Source organism: Mesoplodon densirostris, chromosome 2, assembly GCF_025265405.1.
Source record: "Mesoplodon densirostris isolate mMesDen1 chromosome 2, mMesDen1 primary haplotype, whole genome shotgun sequence".
In the NCBI taxonomy this organism is placed as follows: Eukaryota; Metazoa; Chordata; class Mammalia; order Artiodactyla; family Ziphiidae; genus Mesoplodon; species Mesoplodon densirostris.
The window spans coordinates 26,754,287-26,764,588 of NC_082662.1; positions in this window are offsets into that span (position 1 = coordinate 26,754,287).

Below are 10,302 nucleotides of genomic sequence, written 5' to 3' on the forward strand. Positions count from 1 at the left end.
AAAATCTCCATCCTTTTTTCATAGTGTCTCAATCTTTCTGCACTCCTGTGTCGTCATCCTCTTGCTCTGAAAAGGTGGGCAAGAATGTATTAAGTTTTGAGATCAATCTTACTTCTGCCAAGCCTCTCCTAATGAATTCCGCACTTTAATTTTCTGGTGAAGTATTAAGGAGAAAGTTTCCTTGATATAAGGCAGACAGGGTCATCTGGCTATATGACTGTAAAAATTACTTTCTAAATCTAAGATTGCAGTTTTAAAGGCTGGGGGTATTTATGTGCAGACAAGCATGGAAATGAGCTGAAAATTTCCTTATGGCACTGTGACTTGTCCCGTTGAATTAAATTTTAAGTTAGCCCCGGGAAGGGAGCCTGAGAGCCCAGGTCTGGGTGGTTTCCCTGTCTGGCTTGGGATTGAACAATTCTGTGCACACAAATAACCTGTTTTATGATCATAAAACAAGGCATTTGGGCAAAACTCAAAATGCTCCTATGCGTTTTCCAGCCATTTCCAAGAAGCCACTGCTGTGTAACCTGGAAATGCAGCCACCACTGACATTCCTTTACTTCGTTTATGAATAGAACTTTAATTGGAGGGAAAGGGTAAGCCAATATAAGCAAGTTATATGTCTAAATTGTTTACCTTTTAAAAGATCCTTTGGAGGGAAAGGGAAGGTTACTACAAGAACAGGTTTTTAAAACGAGTCTGCTTTTCACCCACTTTGCAGCCATGCAATTATTCTAACAAAAGAGACTGTACTTCTTTAAAAGTCTAAAGAGCAGGAAATATTAGGGATTAAAGATATTTAAGGCACTTTCATAATTTTGTCTTATGTTAAAGTATCCAAAATGAATTTTCTTCCTTTAATTTTACTATAGTTATATTTCAAAAGATGGTAAACAAACAAACAAACAAACCACTTTCCTTTCTGCCTCTTGAACAAAAAGAGATAATCAAAAAATTGTGAACTGGCTTGTAAATAAATGTTAGCATTGAAGGGTTCAGAAGGTGTTTAAACTGTACTTCTCAATAGAAGATAGAACCCTAGGATGGTGCTAGCCCCAGACAGCAGCGGAATTCTTGGATCCCAGTCCCCACAGTAGGACCACACATTGGCCTGAAGTAGACTGGAAGTTTAAAAACCGGTATATTAACAGAGATAGTTGGAAAATTATTGTTTTACATTGAAAATTTTCAAGGACCAGAAACACTTCTTACCAGAAATGAAAATATTAGCATTGTTTTAAAAGCAGGACCTTAGCAAAAAGGAAACCTAAAAGGAGGTGTAGAAGATATACTTTGCAGGGAGTTATGTTCGATATTTTCACTCTCTCCGTTCAAAGCATTTCTGATGTTTTAATATGACTTTTCTACCTCACAGTTCAACGCTCTGCCTGCTTTCTCTGGCAGAGCAGTGATCCTCTCTGGTGACCCCATAACCTATTCACATCACTGGGTGCAAAATAAAAAATTTTCCATTAGAGATTACACTCTAAGACAGTGATTTTCAACTGGGGGTGATTTTGCCCCCCAGAGTACATATATCTGGCAATGTCTGGAGACATTGGCTGTTTGGAGTTTGCGTGTTGGCACTGGGAATAACTGAATTCGGTCACTGAATTCTATCACTTTTAAAGGAGATACTTCCTCTGTGTGGACTATCAGATAATAAACTGTCCTCAGTTTTAAATTTATGTTCCCATTTGGTGGTCAGTATTTATAATCTGCACGGTGTCTTTGAGGTTTAATTTGTGGAGTTGGTGAAATTTTTTTTTTTTTTTTTTTGCTGTACGCGGGCCTCTCACTGTTGTGGCTTCTCCCGTTGCGGAGCACAGGCCCCGGACGCGCAGGCTCAGCGGCCATGCCTCACGGGCCCAGCTGCTCCGCGGCATGTGGGATCTTTCCAGACCGGGGCACGAACCCATGTCCCCTGCATTGGCAGGCGGACTCTCAACCACTGCGCCACCAGGGAAGCCCGGTGATATTTTTATAAGTAAATTCACAGTTGGGCCCAACGCAGACCATTAGTGATTTCGTTTATACTTGACATCTTTCTGGCATATTCAGTCCAAGTTTGCAAAGGGATTTTTTTTTCTAATATTACATATACTGCATGGATGGGAACAGGATTTTTACTTGTAATGGGATTGAAAAGTGGCACCCTTGGGAAGTTTTTTCTTTTGGGAGAAGGGAACAGGCTTTCACAGGGGTTGGAAAGGAATATAAATAAGGCCTGGATCTGTAATACCTTTAGAAATGACATAGAGCATCATGGCTTCTGGTCATTTGGCAGAAAGATGCCAGTCTGATGTAAATATTTTGGTGGTCACTATACTTTGAATATTCCTTAAGAAAGCTATCGACCCAGTGGTCTGCAGAATGTTGTGAAATTGAGTATTCTGGAGGTTCAGAATACAACGAAGGGTTTTTTATTTTGTTGTTGTTGTTAATTGATGTTGTAATAAACCCCACATAGACAAAGGCAACAGGCAGGGCTGCATGCCCTGATTCTGAGGGGGCTGGGGAGACCGGAGTGGCCTTTGGTCACTTGAATTCTTACTGTTTCATTTGGACGTTTAGGTTTTTCTTGTGTGTCCTTTGTGCATTGACAATAGAATTAACTCTGTGAAGTGTAATGTAATAGGGTAGAGAGGGGCAAGGGGATGGGGTGGGTGAGAAGTTCCTGTTACACTCTGTTTTGAGCATTACCACTGTACTTCCTGTCACTGTTGGTCCTTTGTAACTTGCTTTGTGCTTTCGTGTGTTCGTGCTATCTTTTAACCCCAAAAGGGGGGTGCTTTATTCAGTTGCTTATGATAGGCAATGTTTTCATTGATTTTTGCTCAATATTTCCACCAAATATTGCTGTGTTCCTCAAACCTTTCATTAAAGCTCTGAAAATTTGAATTCTTTTCTTCAAATAATGCTTCTGTAGAGTTAAATGAAAAGTTGTTTGTTTGGCAAGGGTAGTTTGGTTGGTTTCTAATACGTCCTAGTTTTTAAAGGTGACACTAACTCACACCATTGTGATCAGATGATATGGAAGCTTCATAACTTGAGGAGGACATTTAGCATCTGTTCTGACCCTCCAGATGGGTAATGTTACTACTGCCAATGCTTCATTGACAGCTGTGGTTTGGGGAAACAATTTTTATATCCATCATTTGATTTTTTTTTTGGCCCTCTGTCAGTAACATATTAAAAATTATTGGGGGTTAGGATTGGGATTATGTGTTCAGATGAAGAAGGTTTAGCAGTAACAAGCTTGGGGATTTTAAGGGAAGGCATCAATTGAGATATATGTCTTGATCATGTGTAATGGATATGGATTATCTGTCATGCAGACTGTGAAGGGTATGATTAGGATTTTTTTGGAAGCAGAAGAATATGCCAGACAGTTTCACTTCTTTCTATTATCCATAGTCTCTGAGGAGCTTCTCCTGCCACCAGAAAAAGCAAGCAAATAGTAAAATAGTGCCCTCCAGGGGTCTACTTAGGCACAATGGAATGTTTAGAAACATTCAAACTCATAAACTACCACAGCAGATTCGCTTAGAAGGACATAGGATGGGAAGCACAGGTCACCAGCAGGGCAGAGCCAGATGTTGCTCCTCTGTCGGAGTCCTTGCATCTGTCCCTGTGGATCAGGTGCAAGGAGACAGACCCACATCAGGCAAGTATGGAAGCTATTCTGGCTTAAAAGCCTCTTGTCCCATGGGGGCAAGTATGTCTTATAACAACTCCATAGAAATAACTTCCAGGGTCCCCACAAGAGACCTGTCTCTGCCAAGAGTCACTGTGGTTCGGGAAGCCCAGAGGTGTGGCTTCCTATCAGGCATTTGTAGTTCTCCCAGTCTGGATACAGTTCACCAGTTCAGGGTCATTTCTACCATATGTAATGTTGCCTAGCAACATGGTTGATATACTACTCTTTATTAGGTTGCCAGGGGAAGGTAACCCAAGGTTAAATTCTCACACAGAAGGGGAAAAGGTTTTGTTAATCCTTTACCAAACGGTATGCTGAGCAATTACACAACAGTTACTGCACCTAGTTCCTATGAAACATAGCCAGAGGAATTTCCTGTTAAAATGTAGCCCACACCAACTCACTTTTCCTTGAAGAGTATTCATTCTTTGTGCTTAGCTACTCATGATTAATACACTGTAAATTTTGCTGAGGTATGTGTTAGAGTTGGATAAATGGTCCCGTCAAAATTATCCCATCAAGGGCTTCCCTGGTGGCGCAGTGGTTGAGAGTCCGCCTGCCGATGCAGGGGACACGGGTTCGTGCCCCGATCCCGGAAGATCCCACATGCCGCGGAGCGGCTGGGCCCGCGAGCCATGGCCGCGGAGCCTGTGTGTCCGGAGCCTGTGCTCCGCAACGGGAGAGGCCACAGCAGTGAGAGGCCCGCGTACAGAAAAAAAAAAAAAAAAAAAAAAAAAATTATCCCATCAAAATGTCTTGTATCCTTTGGTGCTACTCAGAGTAGGCAGGTATAGTATAACATACTATAGGGACATCACTGAATAGAAATTTCTGGGGATCCCATCAATCACACTTTGATAGGGACCTATGTCCACCTGGCAACCACCAAACACTAGGCTCTTGATAATGGTGCCTCTTATTACTGTGTCATGTGATGCTACCCTTGCCTGCTTCTGTTGCTCCTGGAAGAGCAATAAGTGAGGACAGCCAGTTATTTATTCAACAGTTATACAATAATTATTTATGGAGTCCTTATTATGTGTCAGGCACTGTACCCCTGATGTACTGTCAAGGGTACCTCAGTGAACAATTCCTGTCCTTGCAGAACTTGCACTGTGTAATCAGGGGGGCCAACAAACAACACGGTTTGGGGTGTGACAATAGGGGCAAGGACAGGGTGCCCTGAAAGTGCTTGGGTAGAGCAACCAGCCCAGTCTTAGAGCCTCAGAGAAACCTTTCTTGTCTAAGCTACTGTTGTTGTGGTCCTTCCCGTCCAGTAAACTTCTTGCTTTGGGATACAATTTATAAGCAACTTAAATAGTTTCTGACATTTCCTGCCTTTTCCAAACATGGTGGCTTTGGACATTAACAGTGTTGAAATTACATGATTTATTCAGGTATATAAAAATATTACAGGGCTTCCCTGGTGGCGCAGTGGTTGAGAGTCCGCCTGCCGATGCAGGGGACACGGGTTCGTGCCCAGGTCCAGGAGGATCCCGCATGCCGTGGACCGGCTGGGCCCGTGAGCCATGGCCGCTGAGCTTGCGCATCCGGAGCCTGTGCTCCACAACAGGAGAGGCCACAACAGTGAGAGGCTTGCATACCGCAAAAAAAAAAAAAAAAAAAAAAATTACAAAAATTCAGAATATCCTAGTCGTTAGAAAATATGCATCAGATGCTGTGGGTTTTTTTTTTTTTTTTTTTTTCAGTACGCAGGCCTCTCACTGTTGTGGCCTCTCCCGTTGCGGAGCACAGGCTCCGGACGCGAAGGCCCAGCAGCCATGGCTCACAGGCCCAGCCGCTCTGCGGCATGTGGGATCCTCCAGGACCGGGGCACGAACCCGTGTCCCCTGCATCAGCAGGCAGACCCTCAACCACTGCACCACCAGGGAAGCCCAGATGCTGTGGTTTTCTTATTCAAGAAACAACAACAACAGGGACTTCCCTGGCGATCCAGTGGTTGAGAGTTTGCTTTCCAATGCAGGGGGTTCGGGTTTGATATCTGATCAGGGAGCTAAGATCGCACATGCCTCACATCTAAAAAATCCAAAACATAAAAAAACCCCATAAAACCCCCCAAAAACAGAAGCAATATTGTAACAAATTCAATAAAGACTTTAAAAATGGTCCACATCAAAAAAAAAAAAAATTAAAAAAAAAGAAAAGCAACAAATAACCTACCAACAAATAACTTCTCCACCCCCTGTAATAAGTTAGAAGAAAGGTATTGTTACTGTGACAGATGTGGAGGAGCCCTACTGCATATGGATCGGGTCTTGGTTGACCATGTAAACTATTAATTCCCAGACCAGATAGATATGGAACAGAACCATTAAATCAAAGGATTTAAGAAATAGAAAGGACTTTGAGGATAGTCTCCTCCAGAGAGATTTTGCAGAGAGATGAAATGACTCGTTTTTAGTTCCCACACAGCTAGTTAGGATCAGAAACCAGATCCTGTCAGGCCAACGCTGATAACAAACATGTTTGGGCAGGCAGCAAAGACCATCTGTAGACAGCATTTGTTTCCTTGGGTACCCATCACACTAAAACCACAGAAGAGGAAATGGCTATTTTAGCCTCATGTGGCTTTGTGTGATCCTGGCCTGAATTCTTGTAATGCTTAGACAGGGAGGGGGGAAATCCCATGTTGAACATGAGGGAGTTAATTTAATTTCTTTTCCTATAATACCTACACATATATATATATATTTTTAAATTAATTAATTAATTTTTTTATTTTTGGCTGTGTTGGGTCTTCGTTTCTGTGCGAGGTCTTTCTCTAGTTGCGACGAGCGGGGGCCACTCTTCATCGCGGTGCACAGACCTCTCACTGTTGTGGCCTCTCTTGTTGCGGAGCACAGGCTTCAGACGCGCAGGCTCAGTAGTTGTGACTCACGGGCCTAGTTGCTCCGCGGCATGTGGGATCTTCCCAGACTAGGGCTCGAACCTGTGTCCCCTGCATTGGCAGGCGGATTCTCAACCACTGCGCCACCAGGGAAGCCCCCACACACATATTTGAAACAGCATAAACCACCATCAACACACACACACACATACGGCAAATCGAAATGTTATTGTCCACTTATCTAATACGTATCAGGTATTTGATATTAATGTATTCACTTTGTAAAAACTTTCAAATCAAAAAATTTACAGCATTGTCTTGAAATTACTTTTGCCAACCTCTTTAGCTGATTTTTTGAAATATAAATTTGGTATGATTCCGGGAAGGTGACAAGGACAATCATATTTGAAACAAAAACCCACATATTTTTCAAACAGCAACCCATATAGTATTATGGTATTGAGCGAAAATGTATTTTAGGTATTTCTTGACTCAGTGGATTTTTACAAATCTACTGCAAAAGCTAATTTTACTTAAAGTTCTAAAAGTTAAAAGTAAAAAGATTAGTGACTTGACAATCTAAAAATATGTAGAAGCAGTGGTCCTGGTTGTTAATGATCTCAAGATTGGGATTAAAATTAATGTAAATCATCTTTAATTTGGTTAAATAAACCTGAGGGTAAACAGGGAATAATCTCAAACTAAATTTTTGTTTTGATTTATAAAAAGTCAGATTAAGACACCTAGTGACAAATTTAGAATAGGAACAGCCTCCTCTGGGTTCAAGGGAAAGTCTTTTGTTCCTTTATTGCTCATTTTGTCTTCAGAAACAAATGTAATTTAACTATTTTCTGTACCTCCCAGATTTAAAATTGACCCAAATTAGATAACTGCAAGTTTTACAACGGCTAAGGTCAAAATGGTCAAAACAGTTTCTTTAGAATGAATGAAATATATTGAGGGTTGAGCCTCTCACATGAATGAGTTAATAATCCTTCATCATTTAAACTTAGTTAACTGGTTTTCTCAGGGCAATTATTTTACATGAAATTTTATGAATATAATATTAGTTAAGAAAAGCCTCCCACAAAACACTGAGAGCTATTAAATAGAGCTCTAAACAGAAGAAGCTTCCATCAGCATCCTTTCCCACCTCTGTCCCCTCGTATTAGGACCAATTACTTCCTTATATTAAACAGTTTCCGGGCAGAGTATTCCAAGCCAGGACATTTTAGATTCTGTGAAAGCAGACTGACCACCCTTTGATGAGTGGGTGATGCGGGATGCTATATAAGCAAAAGCAATGGCAGATAACACAAAAATCAGAAAAGGTGCAGCCTTTCTAAGTGCTCAGGTCTACAGGCATACACTTTCCAACAACTCTTAGAAGAAAAATAGAAACTGACTTTATCTTTGGCGGCCAAGTTACCAAGTGGGTTAGTTCCTCTAACAAAGGCACTTGTCAAAACTATCAGGAAAAAAAAAAAAAAAAAGAGACAAAGTTGGAAGTGATCCTGACCATTAAAACAATAGCAACTGATACCTTTTTTAAGGAGTGGGAAATTTTCTGCTTTTTAGAACTGAATTGGTCTTGATGTTATAGTGGTTATGTACCAGATCTGTTTATATGATTCAATGTTGTCCCCAAGTGTGTTGTTTTGCCATTTTTACTCTTTATATATAAAGAACTAAAAATAAGACAGAATGAAGTAATAAATTGGTGGATATAATCTATATAATTTAGATGTGACTTCTCATTTCTGTTGTTTTGGCATTCCATTTTTAACATAAATCTTTAAGTTGTGTTTTAAATATTATTTCTGCTTAAACAGTTTCAAATATTTATCTTCTGAAGACAGGAAATTGGTTCAGTTTTAGCAATGTACTGATATAATTTTACATTTTAAAAAATGTTGAGGCAGGTTTATTTAAGATTGGCTGGGCTCACTGCCAGCTCTTGAGAAAAGCATTTACAGCCTATAGATTTTAAAAAGATTCCCTCATGGGCTTCCCTGGTGGTGCAGTGGTTGAGAGTCCGCCTGCCGATGCAGAGGACACGGGTTCATGCCCCGGTCCGGGAGGATCCCACATGCCGCGGAGCGGCTGGGCCCGTGAGCCATGGCCGCTGGGACTGCGCATCCGGAGCCTGTGCTCCGCAAAGGGAGAGGCCACAACAGTGAGAGGCCCACGTACTGCAAAAAAAAAAAAAAAAAAAAAAAAAAAAAAAAGATTCCCTCATAAAAATATAGAACTGCTAACACTATATACACTTTCCATCTGTTTGAAGACCCATTTTCATTTAGTAATAAGCAAAAAAATTACTGTCTAGAGCAGAGGTTGGGTCAGATCTGCTGGCTGCCTGTTTTTGGCAAATAAAGTTTTCTTAGAACACAAGCTCACCCATTTCTTTCCATATTGTATATGCCGGCTTTTGCGCTGCAGGGGCAAAGTTGAGTGGTTGCAACAGACACCTTTCATCTACAAAGCTCAAAATATTTACTAAGAGAACTTTATAGTTTGCCCACCTGTGACCTAGAATGTTGGATGGGACGTGAGATCTGTTATTCCTTATGTGGAGATGATGGAGATGAGGTAGGTTCCACCAATCTGGTGAGCATCACAAGCATTTAAACCAATCTGGGTATGTATGAACCAATCTGTGAACATCACTAGGATTTAAACATGTCTCGTATGTATGAGAGTCAGTGAAAGGGCACAGCTGATGTGTATGAAGTTTTGGGGGGAAGTCACTGGAAGGATCTGACCAGGAGAAAAGAGAGTCATTTGTCTCAGCTCCAACGAAGTACGCCTGAGCCTTCAGTGTGAGAGCTACAGGCAGAAACTCAGTGAGTATGATCCAAGATCTTGGTGAGATGCTGGGAGCTCAAACTTCACTGCTTTGAACATCTGATGCCAAAGCTTGAGACGGAGTGGGAGGGCAAGAGCACTGACTGCCCTGCACTTCTGTAACTCTGCACTTCCTTGATGTATTCTTAGCACAGCTGTGGCTCACAGGCAGTAGCAAGAGAGGTTAAATCCAGATGGACAGGGAATTCCCTGGCAGTCCAGTGGTCAGGACTCCGCGCTTCCACTGCAGGGGGCACAGGCACTAAGATCCTGCAAGCTGCGTGGCATGGCCAAATCAATCAGTCAATCAATCAATCAATCCAGCTGGACAGCCTCTAATGGTGAGCACTGGAGGCAGCTGGGATGTCAGCTTTCCCAGGCACCCCTGAATTCAGCAGCAGCAGACATCCAAGTGCCCCTCTTTGTCAGGGCACTTTTGGTTTCAAGGAACAGGCACTCAAGCAAGCTTAAGACAATGGTTCTCAAAGTATGGTTCTAGGACCAGCAACATCAGCATCATCCCTAGAAGCATTCTGCTTCAAACTAAAGTTTGAGAACAGTTTTAAGAGGATTTATTTCAAGAGTAAAATGAGCGACATTATGAGTGTTCTAGGAGAGGAAGTCAGCAGATCACCCAGAATTAGAAAGTCAGGACTGAGGCTGTTATGGTCCTTGTCCGCCTCGCTGTGCCTGTGTGAGGCTCCCCAGCCATTCTCAGACTAGCATTTTTCTGCCCATTTTTCAATTCTAAATGACTGCTCCAGCCCCTACCTGTCCTTCAGTTAAAATCCTCCAAAGGAAAACACCTCAGTTTCTGCCCAGCAAAGGATGGGTTCCCTTGGGTCACATGGTAACTTGGGCAGAGGAGGGCTCTGGCTGGAGATGAGGGTTGGGGGTCGAGGGG